Source organism: Rhododendron vialii, chromosome 9a, assembly GCF_030253575.1.
Source record: "Rhododendron vialii isolate Sample 1 chromosome 9a, ASM3025357v1".
In the NCBI taxonomy this organism is placed as follows: Eukaryota; Viridiplantae; Streptophyta; class Magnoliopsida; order Ericales; family Ericaceae; genus Rhododendron; species Rhododendron vialii.
Window position 1 is genome coordinate 25,625,310 of NC_080565.1, and position 14,704 is coordinate 25,640,013.

Genomic DNA, 14,704 nt, shown 5'->3' on the forward strand with positions numbered 1-14,704 from the left:
ACGAATAAAACTTGTAGATTATAATTTTTATTCCGTTGTTCTTGTAACTTGTTTTTCAAACTAAACCAAAAAAGGTTTTCTGTATGTACCGGAATATACAACATAAAAAGATTATCCAATAAGTATAGTTTGAAAGAGGATCATTTGAAATGGGTTACATATTCAATATAAAGGCGTAAAAAATTACTCCATCCGTCCATTTTTAAGTGTCCCGCTTCATAACTCCAACTTATTAAGAAAGCATCATCATTACACATTTTATATCAACTTTTACCTTCACTTTCCCTACTTACCCTCTTTGGAGACATCATCATTATACTTTTATTCACTAACTTTTCAAAATGGAATCTACTTTTAGGGGCAAAATGAAAAATGTACCTACTTATACTCACTAACTTTACAAAATGGACACTTATTAAGAGACAGCTCAAAATGGATACTGAACGTTAAAACGAGGACGGAGAGAGTAACAAGCATAACAATATCTTTATACTATGGAAAATTAACAAATTGGATAATACTACCACAAACTATTAAATAAAATTCACGAGTTTCAATTTTTAACGTCTAAAAGAAAGAAAGAAACAATTACAATTGGAGTATATAGTACAACTGTGCAAAACTCGATCGGGTGAGATAACAAAAATGAAAATTTAGTAAAACTTCAATTTCTAATACTTCACACAAAATATAGGATTCAATTGTATGTCACTCGAAGTGGTTTTCTTCTTCTTTTTGAACCAGTGATGATTTTTTTCTTGTCTGGACATGTTGTAAACCCAACAGGTCCAACACGTAGTAAAAATTCATACCTTAGTTAAGTTAATTTGCTTCGTGGCAAAGGTGGATTCTTTCGATAGCAGGCATGTGAAGTGCAGTGCTTAGTTGAACTTGAACCTCCATGAAGAAGTCATGTAAAAGTATCAGAGAACATAAAAGTGGCGGGTTTGTTCTCCCATTTTCCCTTCTTTTTGCTTATTTTATTTTATTTTAAAGAGATATAAGAAGATAAAGAGTTATGGTCATTTTTATCATTCAAAATACTTTTGGACTTCTTTTGATTGAATGATTTGTATTCTCAATGTGGTTTTTAATAAATCTTGGGATATGCATAACAAAAATGCAATTAATGTACTTAAACTTGTGCCCCAGGAGCACCCTTTAGAATTTGCCAAAAAGAAAACCAAACAGTCCAAAGAAAGAGAGAAAGGGTAAAAATGTCAAATAAATAGTTACAGAGCAACATTGAGCAATTTTAGTTCTAACACGGGAAAAAGCTGCTCTTCAATGCTACCATGCACCCAAAGGAAAATGGACAAGTTAAACACCCCTTTATTTGTCCGGAGCCAAACGGTGACAAACACCCCTTTATGTAATTGTACTATCACCATCTTTCTCGGAGAGGGAGAGGGAGCGGAGGGAGGAGTGTTAGTACATTGCGCTATGTTGCAAAACAATGGTCCTAATCAATAAAATATGGCGACGTGGCGCAATATTATTGATTTGGAAGAAACAAACGTTTACACCGGCAGTGTAAAGAATTTAATCTTCTTCCAAAAAGGAAAGTGAGCTCTATTTCTCTCATATTAGTACTAAATAATATGTAGTTTTACTCATTAAAAAAAATACTTATTTTATTTTGTTCATCATTTTTAATATTAATTGTCTTCTGCTTTGTGGAGAGTGAAAATCCCTTTCCCAAAACAATAGTAAAATATTTTCTTTGTAAAACATTTTCACAAAAGTTGTTTTCTCCAAATTTTAGTTTTTGGTGTTTGATTGGCATTTGAGAACTCATAAAAGGCCACAATATGGAAAATTAATACAAATCAATCTATGAGAAAGAGAGAGGTGGGTTACGTGGGTACCAAAAATTTCAGTTTGAAATGGTGGAAGTTACAAGTGAATTACCTCAGTTGGGGGCTGTGATAGTTGTGGTTCGGAGAAAACGTTCATCCGCTCGGTTGGAGTAAAATAACATACAGAAGTTTTGAGAGGAAATCATTTTCACCCGGATCATGAAAAATATTTTATGTGGAAAATATTTTCTAACTTTTTATCCAACCAAACAAAGGAAAACAAGTAAAATATTTTACCCAAAATAAAATATTTTACGTTCAAACAAACGAAGCCTTCATTGCAAAAGATTACGGCCTTACCGGTCTTCACTGCTCTCACACAAACTTCTTGCAAAACAATTTTGTACTATGCACCAAAAAAAAAAAAACAATTTTGTACTGGAAACAAGAAGCTTAATGGTCAAGCTTTTTAACGGTATATATACAAATTTCAGAAGCTCGGGATTGAAAGGTGGTAAATAAACCACGAAATCAGATCAGCCCATTACCCATTATACATAAACACAACCAGAATAAACAAAAGATTTCAGAGCCCATTACCCATTAGGTGTGTTTTTGTTTGTTTGGGGTGAGTGAAACTCAACTTCATTTGAGATCAAAGCCCGTCGTTTCGGAGCACAACAAGGTTGCCGGAGGAGATCGATGATAGCTACTTGTGGTGTTGTGTTTTTTTCGTTTCAGATGGAGGCCGAGATCTGGAACCACACGAACTTCATCGTATGAGACATTTGTTTTTTTTTTTTTGAGTAATGCAGAGTGTCTCGGGCCAGCATGCGTGTGGCGTAACTCCTCTCACAGCCGTTTCACGAACCAGAGGAGCGTGCTGCACAGCTACGTGCTGCGCGGCCGCCGACGCCGCCTTGCCGGCATCGGTCCGACGATCGAAGACGTCCACTGCGTGGAGCTTGTCGAGTACTACAAGTGTACCAAAAATCAACCCGATCAAATATCGTTATTGAAAAAAAATGAATTCTAATGGATACGAAACACTGGATCAAAACCACTGATATTGAAAAAAAAATGAATCCTAATGGATACGAAATACTGAATCAAAACCACTGAATCCATTCTTTTCAAATTATATGTGTTTCGATGAGGCACTTAACGATATTTGATCGGGTTGATTTTTGGTACATGCACTTGTAGTATTTAACGAGCTCCACGCAGTGGACGTCTTCGATCGGCAGACCGATGCCGGCGGCCGCGCAGCACGCTGCGCAGCACACTCCCCCAGTTCCTAAAATAATTGTCCATCCCCTTCTAAAATACATCCCATTGGAATGCACTAAGTGCTTATAATACTCTTTCCTAATGACAATATTACCTGCATTATAGGGTAGGTGAGATCATAATAACAAGTACCGGACACTTTCAGATTCTCGTCGTTGTTTTTTTTTTTTTTTTTGTCACTTTCCAAATGAACACATGAAAAGAAGAATGGGCAACAGATTGAAATGGCAACACTATCTCTACGACAGTATCATTTATGGCCAAATGAACAATTTTATTGAATCGGAACAAAAAACTAGAAACATAAACAATATTTTTTCGTAATATTTAAAATTAAAATCCAACAATTGGGAAGTACTACTGTAACGCTCCTGAATTTTGATCAATAAAAATTTTCTTAAATATTTGAATTTTTCTTTTAATTACTTAGATTTCTTTTAATATTTCTTTTTAAATTTTCATAACTTGTCGTAATTACACTTTAGCCTTCAAGGATCATTTCTTGACTTTAAGCCCTACTTAGCAAGTCTAGTTAGCTTCTAATCAACTTATTGGAGAAACCAAACTAGAAAGTCACCTAGTTACATTTCCCTAACCATAGGTGGACTATCTTACCCATCTTGAACCTTTTGAACCTTTTCAAACCCTAAACTAGAAATTTTTTAATTATTTTTTTATTGTTTTGGTTTTATTCTTTATCCTTTGGACGATAAAGGTTAGGAAAACTATTATCCATTGGATAATAGAAACCCAATTCTTTATATTAAAAGGATTCAATGAAAGATTTGAGCAAAGTACTTAAAAAAATAGACTTTTATAATTGCTTTAAAGTACTTTTTGATTATTTTACTACAAAAGTTTCCTAGTAACTATTGTCCATTGGACAATAAAAGTTAGAAAATTTATTACCCAATGGGTAAAAGGGTTAGTCTTTCATCTAGTACAAATGATTGAATAATCTAGTCTTTTTCTTAATTCTCATGTGTTGTAGTACATATATTTTATTATAAAAGTACTTATTAGACTTAATAGCCCTAGGATTCTCTAAATACTCTTATATTATATTATATTGGGATTTTTGATACCAATTGGATTAGTTAATGGGAAGATGATCTTCCTAGATCACATGGTACCTAGATATATATAATATGTGTACTTGGTTGAATATTTAATTGTCTTAAGTACACATGTGCCCATTTATTAGTTTATTGAGAAAATCTTGACCTTTAAAGACTACTTTGATCTTTTGTACAAAAGTACTTATTATTTATTTGTATTCTTGCACATTGTAATATATATACATATATATATATATATATATATATGCTAGTACTTGAGAAAGAGAGAGAGGAGAGAGAGAGAGAGAGAGAGAGAGGGGAGAGAGAAGCCGAGAGGGAGAGAGAGAGAGGAAGGAGGAAAGAGAGAGGAAGATTGGTTGTACCTTCCATGATCTTTCTTCATCTTTTCAAATCCTTGGGTAAATATTCTTCCTAGCCTAAATCTATCTCCCCATTGTACTTCTATTATTGTTTAAAACCAAATCTTGTACCATTGTCTCATTTCCTTCCAACAAATCTTCCATAATCCATCCAAGGTACACCATTTAGCCATGCAAGCTTATTATTTATTTGTATTCTTGCACATTGTAATATATATACATATATATATATATATATATATATATATATATATATATATATATATGCTAGTACTTGAGAAAGAGAGAGAGGAGAGAGAGAGAGAGAGAGAGAGAGAGAGAGAGAGAAGCCGAGAGGGAGAGAGAGAGAGGAAGGAGGAAAGAGAGAGGAAGATTGGTTGTACCTTCCATGATCTTTCTTCATCTTTTCAAATCCTTGGGTAAATATTCTTCCTAGCCTAAATCTATCTCCCCATTGTACTTCTATTATTGTTTAAAACCAAATCTTGTACCATTGTCTCATTTCCTTCCAACAAATCTTCCATAATCCATCCAAGGTACACCATTTAGCCATGCAAGCCTAGGGTAGGCTTTGATCTTCCATGAGTGCATGACAAGTGTCAAATTGTGAGCTATGGAGGGGGGGGGGGGGGGGGGGGGGGGGGGGGGGCTTGAAGAGAAGAGAGAGAGCCAAGGTTTTTCCTATAAATAGGACCCCATTCCAAGCATTTCAACTCACACCCTCACCTAGCAACTTCTCTCTCAAGAAAAATTTGTGTTCTTTCTTTGTTCTTGCTTAGTTCTTCTTTGTTCTTGAGTGTTCTTGTGTTCTTCAAGAAACTCATCCAAAGCCGCCACTAAACCGCCACTCGACCACCCTTCGATCCAAAAAGCTTAAGTAGTTTAGTCAAGATTAGGTTTCGTGAGAGACCCTTCTCTTTCGAAGCTACCAGGAGCATTCTGTAGGAGGTTACTCCGTCCGATAGCTGACTTGCCTTTCGTAGTTGTCACTACCGCCAAGAAGAACGGTAGATTCTCCCTATCTACTACTCCTAATTATATGTAGTGCATCCTTACTTACTTATCTCGAAGTATTTGTCTTTTTGATATTTAAAATGGTTATGAGTATGCATATATGAGTTGCTTGTATTACTTGTGGTGTGATAAAGCATAAGTGATTTCACTCTAAGGGCGTCCGTACATGTGGCGTTATGCTATAAGTGGTATTGAGATGGATGATCTTGTTAGAATGTTTCATGCTTACTTTTGTTCTACCGCGGAGTCTTTGCATGTAAACAAGACACGAGAACTGAGAAAGTAGAACCATGACACCTAGGGTGTGATCAATGAAAGGAAATATTTTCCGAGGAATGAAATATTTTGAAACTACATTATGACCGGTTTTGGTTGCATAATGTGAGTTGTGTGTGTGCGTGTGTAAAAGAAAGATTTGTGAAAAACCCAATGAGAACCCGGAGCAGCGGAATCATTGTGGAGATACTCGGGAACCTGGAGCGGCGGAACCGAGGGTTTTGAATTGTGGCTTGGTTATCCGCGGTACGGAGCCAACGCAATTGTGTGCCAATGGGAACCCGGCGCGGCGGAACCATTGTGAGGATACTCGGGAGACCGGCGCGGCGGAACCGAGGTTGGGTGTGTGGCTTGGTTATCTGCGGTACGGAGCCAATGCAATTGTGTGCCAATGGGAACCTGGAGCGGCGGAACCATTGTGAGGATACTCGGGAGACCGGCGCGGCGGAACCGAGGTTGGGTGTGTGGCTTGGTTATCCGCGATACGGAGCCAATGCAATTTTGTGCCAATGGGAACCCGGCGCGGCGGAACCATTGTGAGGATACTCGAGAACCCGGCGCGGCGGAACCGAGGTTGAGTGTGTTAAACGAATGATTTTGGAAAATGTTGAACGGTATATGAAAAGGATGACACGGTCTACGACAAGTTACGTAGGAGAAACACGTAAAGACATGGACACCAACGCTAATCCATGAATGTGGATGTGTCATTGTTATTTGTTGACGTTCATTTTATGTACTATGTTGAATCGTCTATAAGTTTAAGGTTGGTGTGTAAGGTTTATCCTATTGAGCGTTGTAGCTCACGGTATTACCTTTTTGTGACCCTGACATATTATATGGGTGGCGACGCCGGTATAATGTGTCAGACTTTGTAGATGATCACGGTAAGCAATACACCTTGGAGGCCTTTGGAGCTGAAGAGCTGGCTCAGATGGAGGAGCAGGCGGAGCAGTAGTTAGGAACCTTAGTTCCCTTCCCTTGTGTAATAAAAGTACTCTCATGAGAGTTTTGATGTAATAATGAGCCAGACTCACTTTGGTTTTGTAATAAAATGTCTTCTTTAACGTACCCAAAATTCGGGGCGTTACAACTTGGTATCAGAGCTTTAGGTTCAAAACCTCGGCCATGGGTAGAATGGGTAGAACCACGAGATAAGTTTGACCGTTGCACAAACGTGAATTGAGTTTAAGTTTACCGTCCCAAATTGGGTGGAATTCTGTCAAAACAATCTTCGGATTGAAGCAAGGCACGGAAATTGGCAGTACGGCTGAGCTGGGAATTCCCGAACAATTAGATGATGACTTAAATCAAGAATCGAAAGTGGAACATAGATTCAAATCTTCTTAAGTGATTATCCTGTCGTAGGATATTCCTAAATTGAGGTTGAAACTTTTTCTTGTAGATGAAACATCTAGTTAATATTCTAGCCGAAGCCTATCAACCCAGAAATACCATAGAAACCCTGACAGCCCAGAAACTGGAAGATCCCGACTTTGTGCCCGCTGTACTTGCAGAAAAGTGAGATTTCCAAAGAGTGCAGCAGAATACCTCTATTCCCGTCGAAAAGGACCCTTGGTTTCCTGAAATGTTCCCAATCCTGTCTGCTTTCCATGAGTATTTCGGTATTTTACCCTCGATGGAGAACTTTGAGGTTGGAGTTAAGGAGGAAGAAATCGATGGCGATAAGGACGCCAATGAGGTGACTGAGGAAGAAAACCTTGCGGATGGAGGGAGTCTCAAGCAGGACGAGACCACAAAGGATCTGTAAAGGCCAAAGATACTACTTAGGCGCACCTGGAATAAATCTAGTAACCATTGTAATTCTTCAGGATGTAGGATGTCGAAAACTAGGATCACTTCTGTCTGTTTAAGAATCTCCTAAGCTGTACTATTCCTATGTTATTGATAATAGCATTATTTCGTTACTATTTGTCCTTGTATGATACATTTAATGCTTAGTCACTATTCATGTACGTGCTTATCCTTGTGTCCCTACTTGCCATTATAGTAGAACTCTATGCCTATGATTGTATCTTTTTGCTTATCTATGAAAATTTTGCTTATATTAAGAGTACTGGTGCATACTATTCGATAAACTACTTTTGACTTTTGAAAGAAATACCATTTGCAAAAAGAAAATATGTTTTAGTAGACTAAAACCTTTCCCCTTTCGATTTCTACTCATAGATGGCGAACCGACGCAATGGACTAGGACACGATAACGGAGAACCCTCTAACGCGAACCCCGACCTAGCCCAAATTGTGCAAGCGTTTGTGACCGCCCTGGACGCTAACCGCCAAAACCAAAACCACGACGACGGACCTATGACCTGAACTCAAGCAATGAACGAGTTCTGCAAACGCCGACCTTCGACCTTTCACGGAGACACCAACCCTATCATGGCCAAGACCTGGCTGAATGAGATCGAGATGATCCTCAGAACCCTAGGAATCACCCAAGATGGAAACCGTGTAGCCTTAGCCACTTACCAGCTGAAGGGAGGAGCCCGCTATTGGTGGACCTGATGGAGGCCACCCATACCATAGCCAATTTGACCTTTGCCCAGTTTGAGGCCTTGTTTCTTGACAAGTACTTCCCCACGCCCCTTCGCCTGGCCAAGGAACAAAAGTTCCTAAATCTCAAGCAAGGAACATTAACCGTCACCCAGTACGCAGCCAAATTTGAAGAACTGTCCCGTTACGCCCTAACCTCCATACCGACCGAGGACAGGAAGGCTATAAGATTCGAGTGGGGACTGACGACTGCTCGGAAGGCAGTAGTAGCTCAAGCATTTACCACTTATGCTGGTATGGTAAAGTGTGCGCTCCGTCTAGAGAGCAAGGAGGCAGACTTTAAAACCCGCTGGAAGAAGGCAACCAGCAGCACCAGCGGACCAATCCGCACCCAAACCCTCAGCGATAATCATGGACCCTACTCCACCAAACCCTTTACCCCGTCTCAGAACAACCAACCCTGGAAGACTGCAATCTCCGAAAGTGGCAAACCAAACAGAGGCGGTCGAGACATAGCGACAGTTCAGTGTTTCAACTGCCAGGCTATGGGTCACTATAAGTGCGACTGCCCCCAACTTCAAAGAGGAAGGAATGGAAGCTTTGGAAATCAGAAACCTCAACAACCTGGACAGGTCGGTTTTGTGAAGCAAAACCCTGGAAGACCATCGCAGCAGCAGAATGGGCAGAACAAGGGAAGGCAGCCCATGGGAACTCAGCGGAGTGCTGGAGGGCGTATCTTTGCGCTGCAGACTGAGGAACAGGAGCAGGATTCTTCTGTGATCCAACGTACGCTATTATAGTACCTGCGTAAAAGCCTGAGCATCGCATTCCTTTATATTTACTGCCTACGTAACCGCACTAGCACTAGAAACAGAACCCCTAAGAGCGAGTATGGAAATCACATCATCGTTTGGGGGAGAGTAGCTGTTAGTCTAGTGTGTGGAGAGTGCGAACTCAAGGTAGCTAACTCGCGCCTAACTCGCGATCTTAGAGTGATCGACATGGCGGATATCGATGTAATCCTGGGGATGGACTGGCGATCTGCACGTCGAGCGGTCATAGACTGCCATCAGAAGTTAGTAATAGCCTATACCCTAGGAAGGACTCGTTTCCTTTTAAGAGGGATAGACAGACGGCAAGTGCGGTGACGAAAAAAATTGAAGGGTAGAACCAACTATTTGGATGGCTCGCTAGTCTCCAATTGGAAGAAGCCGATAGAATGGAAGTGGGATTACCACACATCGTTGTGAATATGCCGATGTTCTTCTTAAGGAACTTCCTGGCTTACCACCTCAAAGGAAGATAGATTTCTCCATAGAACTCCAACCAGGAACCGCCCCAATTTCTATGGCTCCATACCGCACGGCCCCTGCAGAACTAAAGGAGCTCAAGACCCAATTGTAAGAGCTGCTGGACAAAGGATTCATCGGGCCGAGCACATCACCTTGGGGAGTGCCGGCATTGTTTGCGAAGAAGAAAGAAGGCACGCTTCGACTGTGAGAGGTTAGGAAGGTTTATCTTTCCATGACTGCATAGGTTCTTTCACTGCCTTCGTTCATAATATCCGAGTTCATAGAGTACCACAAGGATTGCCTGCTAAAATCCGTTTATTCTCGGAATGAGGATGGAATACTCATGCCTTACGATTATGGACCCATTGTTTCTTATTTTTGGAAATAGGTTTAATATCGAGAAGCATGAGGGTTCAACAAGGATGTACTAGGAACGCTTGTGGGATACTAACCCGCATAATGATTTGGTAGAAGTTTTACATTTGGCGTTGGATGGAAACTTCATCAAGAGCGTACTACATGGCGAGTCGTTTGACGGCTGAACCAACTCAACCTCCGTCTTGTAAAAGAAGGTGATTCGATCAAACAAACATGCAGAGGATTATGAGGGATGCCTGAAACGCTGTACTTCTAGTATCTGCCGAAGCCTCTATGCAGTAGCTATGTAGTGCCAAACGATCCTAGGTGTTTCATTCGTTCCTTAACCTTACCCCTCACCTATTCGAAACCTAGCGCGCGCCAATTTCGGGGATGAAATTGTTTTAAGGGGGATAGATTGTAACGCCCCTGAATTTTAGTCAATAAAAATTGTGTTAAATATTTGAAATTTTCTTTTAATTACTTAGATTTCTTTTAATATTTCCTTTTAAATTTCCATAACTTATCGTAATTACACTTTAGCCCTTCAAGGATTATTTCTTGACATTAAGCCCTACTTGGCAAGTCTAGTTAGCTTCTAATCAACTTGTTGGAGAAACCAAACTAGGAAGTCACCTAGTTACATTTCCCTAACCATAGGTGGACTATCTTACCCATCTTGAACCTTTTGAACCTTTTCAAACCCTAGACTAGAATTTTTTTAATTATTTTCTTTTATTGTTTTGGTTTTATTCTTTATCCTTTGGACGATAAAGGTTAGGAGAACTATTATCCATTGGATAATAGAAACCCAATTCTTTATATTAAAAGGATTCAATGAAAGATTTGAGCAAAGTATTTAAAAAAATAGACTTTTATAATTGCTTTAAAGTACTTTTTGATTATTTTACTATAAAAGTTTCCTAGTAACTATTGTCCATTGGACAATAAAAGTTAGGAAATTTATTACCCAATGGGTAAAAGGGTTAGTCTTTCATCTAGTACAAAGGATTGAATAATCTAGTCTTTTTCTTAATTTCCATGTGTTGTAGTACATATATTTTATTATAAAAGTACTTATTAGACTTAATAGCCCTAGGATTCTCTAAGTACTCTTATATTATATTATATTGGGGTTTTTGGTACCAATTGGATTAGATAATGGGAAGATGATCTTCCTAGATCACATGGTACCTAGATATATATAATATGTGTACTTGGTTGAATATTTAATTGTCTTAAGAACACATGTGCCCATTTATTAATTTATTGAGAAAATCTTGACCTTTAAAGACTACTTTGATCTTTTGTACAAAAGTACTTATTATTTATTTGTATTCTTGCACATTGTAATATATATATACATATATATATGCTAGTACTTGAGAGAGAGAGAGAGAGAGAGAGAGAGAGAGAGAGAGAGAGAGAAAGAGAAAGGCCGTGAGAGAGAGAGGGGAGAGAGAGAGAGAGGAAAGAGGAAAGAGAGAGGAAGATTGGTTGTACCTTCCATGATCTTTCTTCATCTTTTCAAATCTTTGGGTAAATATTCTTCCTAGCCTAAATCTATCTCCCCATTGTACTTCTATTATTGTTTAAAACCAAATCTTGTACCATTGTCTCATTTCCTTCCAACAAATCTTCCATAATCCATCCAAGGTACACCATTTAGCCATGCAAGCCTAGGGTAGGCTTTGATCTTCCATGAGTGCATGACAAGTGTCAAATTGTGAGCTATGGAGAGAGGGAGGGGGGGGAGGGGGGGGGCGGGGGGGCGGGGGCTTGAAGAGAAGAGAGAGAGCCAAGGTTTTTCCTATAAATAGGACCCCATTCCAAGCATTTCAACTCACACCCTCACCTAGCAACTTCTCTCTCAAGAAAATTTGTGTTCTTTCTTTGTTCTTGCTTAGTTCTTCTTTGTTCTTGAGTGTTCTTGTGTTCTTCAAGAAACTCATCCAAAGCCGCTACTAAACCGCCACTCGACCACCCTTCGATCCAAAAAGCTTAAGTAGTTTAGTCAAGATTAGGTTTCGAAAGAGACCCTTCTCTTTCGAAGCTACCAGGAGCATTCTGTAGGAGGTTACTCCGTCCGATAGCTGACTTGCCTTTCGTAGTCGTTACTACCGCCAAGAAGAACGGTAGATTCTCTCTATCTACTACTCCTAATTATATGTAGTGCATCCTTACTTACTTATCTCGAAGTATTTGTATTTTTGATATTTAAGATGGTTATGAGTATGCATGTATGAGATGCTTGTATTAGTTGTGGTGTGATAAATCATAAGTGATTTCACTCTAAGGGCGTCTGTACATGTGGCGTTGTGCTTTTCGTAAGCATAAGTGATTTCACTCCAAGGGCGTCCGTACATGTGGCGTTATGCTATAAGTGGTATTGAGATGGATGATCTTGTTAGAATGTTTCATGCTTACTTTTGTTCTATTGCGGAGTCTTTGCATGCAAACGAGACACGAGAACTGAGAAAGTAGAACCATGACACCTAGGGTGTAATCAATGAAAGGAAATATTTTCCGAGGAAGGAAATATTTTGAAACTACATTATGACCGGTTTTGGTTGCATAATGTGAGTTGTGTGTGTGCGTGTGTAAAAGAAAGATTTGTGAAAACCCAATGAGAACCTGGAACGGCGGAATCATTGTGGAGATACTCGGGAACCTGGAGCGGCGGAACCGAGGGTTTTGAATTGTGGCTTGGTTATCCGCGGTACGGAGCCAACGCAATTGTGTGCCAATGGGAACTCGGCATGGCGGAACCATTTTGAGGATACTCGGGAGATCGGCGCGGCGGAACCGAGGTTGGGTGTGCGGCTTGGTTATCCGCGGTACGGAGTCAATGCAATTGTGTGCCAATGGGAACCTGGAGCGGCGGAACCATTTTGAGGATACTCGGGAGATCGGCGCGACGGAACCGAGGTTGGGTGTGTGGCTTGGTTATCCGCGGTACGGAGTCAATGCAATTTTGTGCCAATGGGAACCCAACGCGGCGGAACCATTGTGAGGATACTCGAGAACCCGGTGCGGCGGAACCGAGGTTGGGTGTGTTAAACGAATGATTTTGGAAAATGTTGAACGGTATATGAAAAAGGTGACACGGTCTACGACGAGTCGCGTAGGAGAAACACGTAAAGACATGGACACCAACGCTAATCAATGAATGTGGATGTGTCATTGTTATTTGTTGACGTTCATTTTATGTACTATGTTGAATCGTCTATAAGTTTAAGGTTGGTGGGTAAGGTTTATCCTATTGAGCGTTGTAGCTCACGGTGTTACCTTTTGGTGACCATGACATATTATATGGGTGGCGACGCCGGTATAATGTGTCAGACTTTGTAGATGATCACGGTAAGCAGTACACCTTGGAGGTCTTTGGAGCTGAAGAGCTGGCTCAGATGGAGGAGCAGGCGGAGCTGTAGTTAGGAACCTTAGTTCCCTTCCCTTGTGTAATAAAAATATTCTCATGAGAGTTATGATGTAATAATGAGCAAGTCTCACTTTGTTTTTGTAATAAAATGTCTTCTTTAACGTATCCAAAATTCGGGACGTTACAACTACCACAAACAATTTAATAGCAACCCATGAGTCTCAATTAGACAATTCGATCAAGTTTTATTTTTGTTCAATTGAATTGATTTTTTAAAAGACAAATTAAAAAATACTTTTCAAATTAATGAATGACTTGAATTACTATTTGTGTAGAATTTCGGAGTGGGCCCCACACACCATCTGTGCACATATTGTCTCTAGCCAGAGAGTGTTTTTTTTGTTTGGTTGATTTTTTTTTTGAAGCTTGTAATTTGCTTGATTGTCCGGGTACAATTTGAATTTGTTTAGTTTGAAAGTGGGGCATATAAATAGATTGGTTGGTAAGCTCTAATGAAGGAAATGTTTAAAAGGGGAAAGTAAATGGCGGGCAGTATATAGTAGCATTATTATCTCCCTTTTTCTTTTTCTTTTTTTATCAATTTTGTTTTTCTCATTTTAAATATATATCAAGATGAACAATCAATGGTCATTTTTGCCATTCAAAAAATTGCTGACTTCTTTTGATGAAATTGTTTGTCTTCTCAATGTCATTAATTTAGTAAATCTTGAAATTATTGTTCATTAATTTAGTAAATTTAGAAATTATTTTAATATTACCGTATAAAACAAACATAAAACATAGTTAATAGTAATGAATTTTTATAACCAAAATACATAAGCAATACAGAGCTAGTAAAAATCTGTTATAGGGGTAGATTTGACCCTATTTGATACTATGATTATTAATTAGAGTAATTGGAGAACTCTTAATTCACCAATGTACATAATTAGTTATCCTTTCAAGTTAGAATGGTGCATAACCACTTTTATCTCATTTAATACGCTTAAAGTTGTGCCACAGGAACATCAGTTAGAATCGGCTATAATCGAATTAATTTGCGGTGGAATTCATACAATTTTCATCAATTACAAAAAGAGTATTGTTCACCCTTTTTGAAGGAGGATGAACAAAATTATTGTCCATGATCAAAACCCATTCATATTTTTTTTGGCTCCAAGACCGACTTCAGGGGTATTAATAAATCGGAAGGGGATAAGTTCCGAGTGTTTAGTGTGTGTGGAGCCTACACACTTGTGTGTATGGGTGTGTATTTGGATGTGTAAAATGGGCGTGGTTGCAGAATTATTGCTCATCCACCCCCTCATCAGTCATCTCCCTC